The sequence below is a fragment of the Anoplolepis gracilipes genome, chromosome 11 (assembly GCF_047496725.1).
Source record: "Anoplolepis gracilipes chromosome 11, ASM4749672v1, whole genome shotgun sequence".
NCBI lineage: Eukaryota > Metazoa > Arthropoda > Insecta > Hymenoptera > Formicidae > Anoplolepis > Anoplolepis gracilipes.
In genome coordinates, this window is record NC_132980.1 from 9,414,031 (window position 1) to 9,426,030 (window position 12,000).

The window sequence follows — 12,000 nt, forward strand, 5'->3', positions numbered from 1 at the left end:
CACTGTGCGCGAATATCCGAATAAAATTACGGTATTTTCGTATTCAAAGAGACATATATTAAGATCGATGCGACTGTACAAAAGATATTTCTCTTCGTCCCGCGGGATTCGAGAAGTCGTAAATTCACCACGAATACCTTGCGATACCGCACAAAGGAAATCGTTATCTGCGCGAACAAAACCGGAAAAGGAAGGGAAATGGGATCGTCGCATAAAAATGTGCACATTATTGTACGTAAATATCGTGCCGCTAAAAATTGCCGTTGCGGTCGAGTGGGTTTTAGGGGAAACAAAGAACAATTATACTTTGTCCCCCATCGCCCCGCTGATGTTTCGTTTCGCCGTTCGTGCCTCCGCAAATGCGTCGAGATTCGCCTCCGTCATTATGAATTCGCATTTTCGCGACCGCGAATTAATTCTTTATAACCGTTCATGAACGCGTGACGTTTTAAACGTTATTTAACTCACTCTTCGGGGAAGGTCGATTGGTGAGAACGCAGATTGAAAGAATGTAACGCTGTTGTTTGTGGCTCTGTCGTGAATTGTTACGTGCAACGTATATCTTGGAGAGGATATTTATTTTGTCAAATTAACATTAAAAGTATCGAGCGGTTTCTGACCGCTCTTTTCCATTTTTTTGAATCAATCTTCTTGTGTAAAAGATGAAATTCTGAAATTCTATTAACTTCTCTTATTAATCATTTAATAAAAGAAATAATTGATAAAAAAGTTATAAAATTTCAGAATTCTATTTTTCAGAGATAGATTACTAGTCTAAAAAATAGAAACTGTCAGAAAAATTGCTACTCGTTATGTTGAAACCTTAATGACTCTTGTTAGTTCCGCTATTGTTCAGATTCTGACATTTTGTTTATTTTTTTTTCTTCTTTCCGAACTTTCGACCTGTGACCAGCTATGAACGTTTGTTACGTCATGTTTTTTTTTTTTTTTTTTTTTTTTTGCAACCTTTCAGTTTTATTCCTTCTTCCAAAAATATTGGAACGCATTTTTTTATTGATTAATATTTTTATGAGACTTCAATCTATTCAGCTTTTCGAAAGAAGATCTGTCAAAAACTAAAATCAGTTTTCCGTTGTCTCTTAAAACGAACACCTTCGATTTTTGTATCTTATGCCGAAAAAATAATTACAAGTGGACAAATTACTATCTTTACGTCGCGTCTTGTACGTAATAGAATTCTGCCGAAGCGAGTTTTCTATTAATATAAAAATTAAGATTTTGAATAGATACAGAACACATGCGAGTAACTGGATTTTAAAATACGATGAAAATATTCGTTGCAATAATTAAAAAATAAAAAAGGAAGATTTAATACTCGGTGGAAATTTTATCTCGAGAAACACTTCGATATATTATTATACGTCATGACGAGAGAGAATTTATGTTAAGATGAACTTGCATTTTTGCAAATTAAAATTAAAAATAAATTGCGAACAAAGCAAATTTATTGGGGTCATTGCTAATTACATTGAAATTAAATTTGCGATTGCAGTAGGTAATAGGAATAGGTTGTAGTGAATAGGAAATTTAATACACGGCACGCTACGTGATACATCTCTGTTTTCAACAAATATAATTAAGCTGTATATATTTTTATAAAATATTGCATGTTATTTTTGTGAGTGTATAAATACTCGAATTTATTGATTCTCGAATGCATCGCGAATTTCGAAATTTAAAATGTCTGACATGATTTAAGAAGTTGTACGAGTTGTGTATGATTTTATCATAGTTTTAACACAATTGTATCATACATTTTGTTAACAACTATTTCTGTTATTAACTAACTTATAAGTGATCTTATCGGCAGAAATATTTATGATAAGTAAATAATGTAATCTTTGACTGTTCTTTTTCTCTTGTGACTGTGAGATAAGTGCAAGGTAATTTGCGCTGTTCACTTTTGCACATGATAAAGTAACTTTGTTCAAACGCTGCTAAACTACCGAAAAAGTAATTAAAATTATGAAACTTTACGAATTATTTTTTCAATTTATTATCGCAAACTATTTCTAAAAATTTTAAATGAACATAAAGGAAAAACTTTGAGAATCTTTTTGAGAGCTCTGAATGATTAAAATTCCTGAGAAAAAAAATTCATATCAACGTTTTACTTACTTTTTGAGAACACTGTTAATGTACATACTCTTTTTACAAAAACGAGACTTTGAGAATGGTGATAAAAATTGCGAGAAAAAATGAACAAAGGAAAAGCTTCGAAATTTTTCCTGAGAACTCTGAAGGATTAAAATCTCCGAAAAAAATTTATATCAATGTTTTACGTCAATTTTTTTAGAAAACTCAATGTACATATATTTTTTTTATACCAAAAGAAGAGGCCTCAAGAAACAGCGATAAAGGTGCATGAAATATTTATATAAAATTGATTCTTACATTAATAGTCTCTCCTATTCCCCCCCCCCCTTTCTCTTTCTTTCTCTCTCTCTCTTTCTCTCGAAACTTTAGTGGAACTTCCCTTTGACAGAAGTTGTAGACATTAGTCCAGTTGTCAAGTCATATCTTGTGCAACTAATATCGTGTAGATATGGCATAGATATAATTTCTAAGTGATGAAAGATGCGCATTATCCTAAAAAAGAAAAAAATACATATTTGTCGAAAACCGAGTAAAAAGAAGGTAGGATGAAATATGCGGAAGATAAGAATTTTAATTCCATTAATTTTGCCATTAATTTCCGAATCGATTTTTTTGTCATAACCGCGTTTACAGTTAAAATACACGACGGGAAAACGTGTTGGTTAAAGTCAGATAATCAAATACTTAATAGCTCAATTATGTAAATAGAATAATTATGCAAATTTGAGCTTCCCTATCAAATAATTACTTTTAACGCGTTTTAATAAATGACACGGATATTTTTATCATGGTAGTAGATATATGAATCGAGTTTACGCGACGACATGTGTTAGCTGATTAGACAGCTGCATTATCGTTCAAGCCCTTGAACTGAAATTATCCTTTCGAAATTTTAATTTCGTATTAGCTTCATTTAGATTGTATTAGCTTCATTTAGCTTCAAGGATATGTTGATAATGGTTTTACGAAAATATGGGCTTCGAAAATTTAGACGAAAATACCGACTTTAAAATTGAACAAGATAACCACTAAAATTTGTACGAAAACTGGTCAATTGCCAAAACAGAAATATATGATTGACATTCCATTGAAATTTGAAAATTGTAGAAAGAGAGTGATAATTTATGAGAGGAAATAATAATTTATAATTTACCTTTATATGCAGCTATATATAATTTATATGTTACCCATTTTAATTAGTAATTTAATATTCTTTACATTTGTATCAGAATACGAATTTATATTATATTCTATGACATTTATTATGCAAAATTTTATTATATATTTTTATAAGTTTATTATTTGCAATATATAAAACAGCAATAAAATATTTTAAAATCATAAAGAATGGACAAATATATGTATAATCTTGACATTTACATATTAAATATTAAAAAAAAATATTATTACACACATTTTTTAAACAAAGAAAAACAATAATTATAATATATTTCATAATGATATTTAGATTATATAATAAAATTCTGATGCTTCTTTGGAAAGATGGTCGCGGTACATTTCCTTTACTCTCCGGTTTGTAAGAGAAAGTGCAAAAATTCGCAAGCGGAGATATATCGAGCGTAACAATACCGATACCGGTCGCTATCGCATTTCGCGGAAATGCGGCGATTAAAATCACAATCCGCTCTTCGTCGAGAGAAATCAAGCGGACGAGTCAAGCGAGCGCGGCGGATCGAGAGAAACCGTGAACTTGCATGTTAAAATTTGCACGGCCTCCCGGCCACCACACGACGAGGACGATGACGGTGCGGCGCGGCGCGGCGCGGCGGTGCATTCGCGGCTCAAGGTTGTCACGACGGACTTTCCGCCCAACCGGTTTCCAAGCCACGCCGTACATTAGGTATACGTGACTTTCCTCCGCGAGTGCGCGCGATCCCGATCCCGTGCACTTCCGCGAGACCGGCTTTACGCAAGTTCCACGACGAAAATGTCGCGACGATGTAACATTAAAACTGGTTCTATCATCCGGCAATAAAGGGATCGAGCAAGGAAGAGGAGGAGAACGGTACTTTCCGAATCCTGAAAGATATCAAGATTTTTTATTTCTTTCTCTCTCTCTCTGTTTTTCATTTTTTTTTTTTTTTTTTTTTTTTTTACAGATAGGTATAATATGGAAATAACATATTGCAGAAGAATGATTTTATTCTTTTTACACTTGATGCCGAATTTTTAGTTTATAATACGATCATGATACTGTAAATGAAACGTATTTTTTTTATTACGAAACTACTCTGAAGAGATATTTATTTTTCTGACAGATTATTCGAAACGCGACTAACAATTTTCTTTCGTAATATAATATAATTGCAGATAATTGACGATCATATAACGAGTGTGTATTATACTTACGTTATATTATTTTTCGATTTCGTCATGTGATAATAAAACAGCTTCAGATTGCTCTTTCACTGCATCAATTGATGAAAATCATATAAATCAATATATCACACTTCAATTCAACTTCTATATATAAAATAAATTTGTTTACTCAAACCCGCTATCAATTCTAGTTATGCAGTTTTTTCCATATTCATGAACAATTTTTTCAAAAAGCACGCGTTCACCCACAGAAACTTCTTTTTCCCCTGTTTTTATCCCTCGTGACGTTGCACAGCGCAAATAAAGGTGTACATAAATGGGTGCGTGACTCGTTCCGTCAATTTCATGATTAAGGGGAGCACACCAAGTATTGCGCGCCCTAGATTTTTTAATTAAAGAGGCATAACTCGGTGGCATATTGTACACCGGAGGATCGCATTTACACAATCGGGCACAATAGTCGATTGTGGCGATCGCGCTTCTCGTTATCGTACGTATTGGACAGCAGAAAAGCCTAGGGATGGCAATTAGCGCGAACTAATCCCGCACACCTGTACAGGGGAGAGGAGAAGGGAAATATGTGTGCATACAATGCTGCGTGATGATTTATCGTCATAATTTTGAAATGGAAAACGAGACCACGATGTTGCATGCGGTTGCGCAAGCTGCGCACCTCATTAACAACATTATTTTGCTGTTTAGCACTGATTTATGCAAATGGTTTAGAAATAACATTTCGCAATCTTTGATCAATTTTCAGCTGCGAGCGCAAACATATAACGGTGATTTATACATTGATTTTATTTTTTTTAAGTATTATAAGCGAGAGAATTTTTTTGAGCGCGCACGACGCGAAAAGTAATATTATTTTACAGCGATTTTTTTAAATTAACATATGAACGTTCCATAATAAAGAAATTTTAAATATAAGAGCACATTCATAAAAAATAAAAAATCTTAATATCGATTTATATTTACTAGACAATAAATATTATTTATTTATTTTTGTTAAATTATATTTGATATACATTTTATCACATGTACATTTATGTCATTTTATTTATATTTCTATCTGTCTCAATTATATACTATAATTTAATTGACTTAAGTCTTTTATCTATCACGGTATAGAGAATGCTGTCGACGCATCTCTGTCAATGTGTATCAAATTTTTATGAGTATAAAAAACAAGAAAAAAATCTCTGTTAATTTCTTGAAGGCGAGACGAAAAATATTAAGAAACTCGAAGGTAAAGAGCTCGTTTTTTGTCGCGTAAACCGTGATTGCGAAGGCGATTCAGAAGCCGGAAAGTGCGATCGAACACGCGTAAAAAACGTCATAAAAAAGATCGGATTATTATATCAGATCAAAAGGCGGAAAACTGGATTACCTTGAGAAGCCGGTACAAAGTTGGCATCTAAATATAAAGCTGCGCTTGCATACGTGCATCAACGGCGTTACTTTCTTTCCTTACGCAAGATTTATACGCGCTATTATATATTAATGAGAATTCATCCCCTGACGACAAATTATTGATGATCGCTACTCTGTGTTTCAAAAGGACGGAAGTACATTTCATCAAATTATTTGAAGTAATTCTTTTATTATTAAATTTCATTTAAGTAATTGCTTTGCTCATTTTTTACAAGAGAATAAAAATAAAATTTATTTCAAGATCACTAAGATGTTGGGAAAAAAATATTCAATATCCAATCAAAACAACTGTCATTTTCAATTTTATATTATATTAATATAGTTGTGTTAATACAAATTTGAAAAAAATCTTGAATATTAAAATGTGATAATTAATAATTTGTAAATTTTCCGATTTTTTTTTTTTACCTGCGAAAGAGAAATTTTTCGAGCTTCTCCCCTCTTTGCGAAGAATGACGACCCTGTTGAATGCTCTCGTTATAGATCGAAAGCACGGAAAGCTCACGCGAATACGTATATGATTCCTCTTCCAAGTACGCTATTACGAGCACGATAGTCGATCAATCTCGATACCGGAGATCAGCCGCCTGAGCGCGCGCGATCGAGCATTCGCCCGAGCCGTACACTTGCATCAGCACATGCACATTGCAGCTCGACGCAGATTATCGTGGATCGGTGCAGGGGCGATACGGGCCGCCGCAATTCGCCGTTGTTTGGCCATTAACGTCGATCGCCTTTGAGGTATGCACGCGCGGCGCATATTGTGCCTAATATTAGGCCTATCAATTCACTCGCTTGTTTTGATTTCTGTTCTCGAATCTCAGTATACTCGAGTACAGTGTCGCTCGTTCGTATTCGCGTCTGGCCGTGAAACGAAGCGGATACGCTGCGTAATATCACGCCTGTTCATATATGTATTCAACGTACGAGATATTTATCGCTATTTATATCAGGATAATCGCGTACCGGTAAAATATTCCACATTTTATTTATTTAATCAAGGTTGTTATTCTATTTCTCTTTCTCTCTCTCTCTCTCTCTCTCTCGCTCTTTCTATTTCTGTCTCTTTGTCAATTTATGAAAATTTAATTTATAATGATTCATATATTCTTTACAAATGTGTCACGCAATAGAAATGTTGGAAAAATTATATATTTTGAGATTATCATAATATTAGTACAATTTCCAGAGTGGTACGCAGCTCGTCAGTTAATGATTATTGATTCAACCTTTCATACGTTTCTCTCACAAATAGAAATTGTACAAGAGAAACTATCCGATTTCAAATCAAATTACGTTTTCCATTAGTATCCATATTATTATTGTAAAAATATAATATTACTGTAAAATGTATCACATACAAGAATCATTTATTTTTGTTTGGTATTATGAGAGTTAATTACGCGTAATTGTTAAATAATTCTATTGAAATTTAATTTGTTGTAAAAGAATCGACAGCACGTGTGGGCATGAAATGTTTTCGTGTCAATGAAAAACGGATGAAATTGTTTCGACACGAAAAAGCTGGTGAAAGAGATACTTGTATGTAACATCGAGAGCAACGTGACTTTTTGAATTTATCATATCGAGAAAATTTATGTCAGATGCGATAAACAAACGTGACACTCTCCACTTCTCTCTTATAAAGCAATTAAGGCTTGAAGACCTGTTTATGCATCCGCTCTTATAATTCTATCAGGAAGATGCTTCCGAGAAAATTAGTGTCGGTTATTGTGTAAAATAATATTAATATCACACTCTTAAATATAATCATCCGTGATTTTAATTGAGAGAGCACACGCGACTCTTTTATGATATGATTCAGTTCTAAAAATATATTCGAGATATCAAACAGAATTATGAAATTAACGAGAGTGAAAGGAAGCGAAATTGATAAGTGAATTTTATTATAATATTAGAATTCAATTAAGAGATATTCTCTAAATAAATTCCTAAAATATAAAAAGATATGAAAATATTGAAATACTGGTATGTGCGATATCAATTTTATTAATTAGAATCAGAAGATACCATTTCTTAGAAATTCTTAAAACATGAAAGATATCGTGTCGCATTAAAGAACATAGCTGATTGAAAATAACATTTGGAAACATTACATTTAGCCAAACTGTATAATTAATGTCGTTGTAATTACCGTTTCTCTAATTGCCGTCTCAATTCAATGCTTTCGGAAGCATTTTCCGGTTGGCGGGTTCTTTTTTGGCATTTGACGTACGCGAAAACTTTTCCAAGTTTCTCCATTCAACTCTCTTGAGCGTGACATCGTCGTTGCATCGATCGACGGATGTGCATGTCGCGTGCATAGATGGAAAATATAGTGAAACTACGCGACGATAAATAATTTAACCGGACTGTCGCGTGTAAGTGAAGACGTTCGTTTCTATCGCGCGACCATCACTTTTTATTGTGCGAATAAAGATGCGCGTATATCTATATTTGGTCATTCGCGTTATCATCATGCGAGATTTATGCAGTTGTTACGCGAGAGGAGTGTCGCAACCGATCGGTGACACGTCAGCGTGAAATTACTTTCAACCTATATTATATAAACCCCTCCTCTGCCGTTTAATGTATACATTAAATTACATCAAGCTGGTTGTGCCCTGATCGACGAAAACGGCAATTAATCAATTTCTTGTTCCATATTATTTTATTATTTATATTATTACTTATTAAGAATCCTTGCCTTTCGGCTTAGGATGGCTTCTAGCTTACATGTTTTATGTATTTACATATAATCATTTCATATCTTGAATTCTATAAACCATATATACGAGGACGCTTACTAATTCTACCAAATATAATCCAAAATATATTCCATTAAATAAACTAAACTGAAATGAACTAAATAACTCTATAAAAATATAGAAAACATGATAAATATAATATATATATAAACATCTAAATATAAATATAAATATCTACATATACAAACATACACACACACATTACTATATAATTTATAATTCCTTGAAACAAAACCTGTCAATCTATTTTTATCCAGAATTTTAAGTTAATTTTGATTTTAACTTAAATTAAAATTACAATTGAACTTAAATTAAACTTAAAATTAAAGCTTAAAATCTAAATTAAAATTAAAATTCGAATTCTCAATTGAAAATAAAAATTCTAAATTCCAAAATCCAAAATGCAATTTTGAAAAGCCAAAAATTCACAACTTCAAAGTTCAACATTCCCAATGCAGACTTTCAACATTCAAATTTCAAAACTTTAAACTCAAAAAATCGAAAATCCAACCCTTCAAATTAAATTAAATTAACTTGAAATTTAAAATTTTAAATGTAAATTTCTTGCTCTATATTTTAACATATACTAAATTAAATTAAGTTATCTAGGCGAGGACGGATAATCGATCGATTTCCATCTCTCTCTCGATCACGATGGATGATAAATGCATTAATCAGTGGCCCAAGATTTATGAACGTGAAGATGCTCGGCTCCGCGTAATCGGCGGGGTTTATCGGAGGATGCGATCGTTTAACGAAATAGCGGTAAATGCGTAATGCTAGTATTGTGAAGCAGTTTACGATCGTCTTTACTGACTGTTTCCTTTGTCAATTTTATAATGCTAGACGCGCGATTCGCACATCTTCATGCAGCGCGGTCGGTGAACTCGTCAATAAGTAACAACCTCAGGGTGAGAAAGTATACATCGATGTGATAGTTGATAGGAATGATTCATCCTGGGGCGAATTATCATTATTGAACAAACACGGCGTTGCAAGAGACTTCGTATGCGACGAAGGCGATATAAATATCCTTGATAAAAGGCAAAGAAGCGAGAACATTCACTTTTAATCTCCCTCGTATCATGAAAATTCCAACAGATGATTCAACATACCTGCAATATTCTCTCAACGAAAAGTGGAAGATCGTTCGTTTTAACTTTGCGCGATTGAAATTAATTTCACAACCCAGTTTAACTTTGTTAACTCTTCTTAATTTCTCTTTTACAAGTTTTACAATTTTTTGCTTCTTACGTAAGATCTTTTCAGTTTTTTTATTTATTTTTATTTTTTCAAACTATATAGACTCTGTATTCGCTTCTTTTTTTATGGTGTTTACTTCGTTTGATTCATCTCTGATCCAGTAAAAATTCTCCGCCGCGTTTTATTTTTTAATGGATTTATTACTCTATCGATCGCGCAGGCTACAGGAAAGAGTATTTTTGACACGTAGCTAAACAAAATTAGAGTAAATTGACATTTATCCCGCAAATTATATTACACAAAATTTTGCGACAAAAATGACGAGGAAAAAAATGTCACGACTGATAAATTGTATTTTTTTCCGCGCTAAATTTAGTCTCCTAGTCAGCTAAATAACGGGCTACATTTATTTTTTCCTCGACATTCAATTTGTTAATATCTTTAAAATTAATCGAAAGATAAGATTTTATTATTTTTTATACTTTATTTGAATGCATATTGAAACAAAAGTGTAACGTTTTAAATATATCTCCTAAGAAATTTACGTCACTATCATTAAAATTTCATAATGAAATTTCATGTATATATATTAATAAATATTTTAAAAATAAGAATACAGGTTTTTTTGCATGCAACACATGTACATTTCACTTCTATATTTATGAGAAAAGATCACCATTACGATCCTAGCCATAAAATGCGCGCGAGAAATGCAAATTAAACAGACACTAACTGCGCTGCATATCATTACGTGACAATCATGTTTTTAAGCCTATCACGTTTATCACGGAGATCGCAATCGTATGATTCACCCTACAACTTAGTAATAGTTAAAAATAATTGCATAGCTGTTTCTCTCACAAACGTGCATTTACACGCGAATAAATAAATGTGCGAGAATTGGAGGGGATTCATGACTTGGTACAAAAGGGAATGAATCCGCTTTTTCGTAAAGCGTCGTCGTTTTAACCCCTAAAGCCATTTGTGCACCGTGTCGTATAAGCTTTGGTGCCACAGCGACGACATCACGCGAATCTAAAGACTTAACTTTAGCCCTTGCATCGTTAAATCTCCGTTTTAAAGCAACATGGTCGTTCGCACGGCGTAGAATATCATTTAAACGCTTCCTTGTATATTCAACTTCAGCTTTCGACGTTTTACAGACTTGAAAAATGTTGATATTTTTCAGACTCGAGAAGCCGAGGCCGTGATGTCAGAATACGCGCAGAAGAGCGCTAAATTTTAAGAGTCGGTGATAAAAAATCGTTAGGACAAAATTAATGATTTCGCAAACAGTTTCTACAAAGGAGGGGACCGTTTAATTGTAGCGAGAATTAATTACGCAGCAATTAACTCATAATCGCGATATGATTTTAACGAGAATTGAGTTAGTCACCGCTCCCCGGTTGGGATGTACAAATGGGATGAAAGTCACGATGATTAACGAGCGCGAACTAATTTTCAGATGCTGAGCTACTTATCAATTTCGGTCACCCACGCTTACTTCCTAACTTTGCCGGGACAGGAAAAGCGAACGGATGCGCGTGGGTTTTTTCAGGATCGCGATACGTCTGGCGATCGTGGAGATCGATAGCGCCGATAAAATTGGCTCAGTTGCATGTGCTGGCCAATGTAAACTCGTTAGGAAAAAAAAATATAATATCCTATCTCGCGCCGTCTTGGAAATCGATAGATTATTGACATCCATCGCAGCAAACATGGAAAATATTGCGTTATACACATCACGCAACGTGCAATAATGTAAGATAATCGAAATTCCCGTTATGCTGTAAAAATAAAAATAACGTGACGGAAGAACATTTGTTAATCTAAATTTCATCAAAATTATTGGCCATTCTTGAACGGGTTAGTGAACGTTTATTAGATATTATCGAAATATTTATTTCTAGGCCGATTAAGCTTGTTGTGTTTGACTATACCGATGGAATTTATTACGTTGATTTATTATTCATGCAGCAAACAGACATCTCGTTAGTGTTATCGCTCGACATCGGTGGTCAATATATGCGAAGTTGGAGAAAATTAAATCTTCCTATAAACAATTAGTGATGAGCCTTTTGTCATAAATATTGAAATTTGCTGTCCATCACGATTGTATCTCGATTGGTATAATTTG

The 12,000-nt window shown here is 33.4% G+C and overlaps 1 protein-coding gene across 2 annotated transcripts in view; it reads left to right on the forward strand.

Annotated features, from left to right (window-relative positions):
- Positions 1 to 12,000, forward strand: part of LOC140671174 (beta-1,4-glucuronyltransferase 1) — a 38,206-nt gene that overhangs the window by 13,598 nt on the left and 12,608 nt on the right. The window lies entirely within an intron of this gene.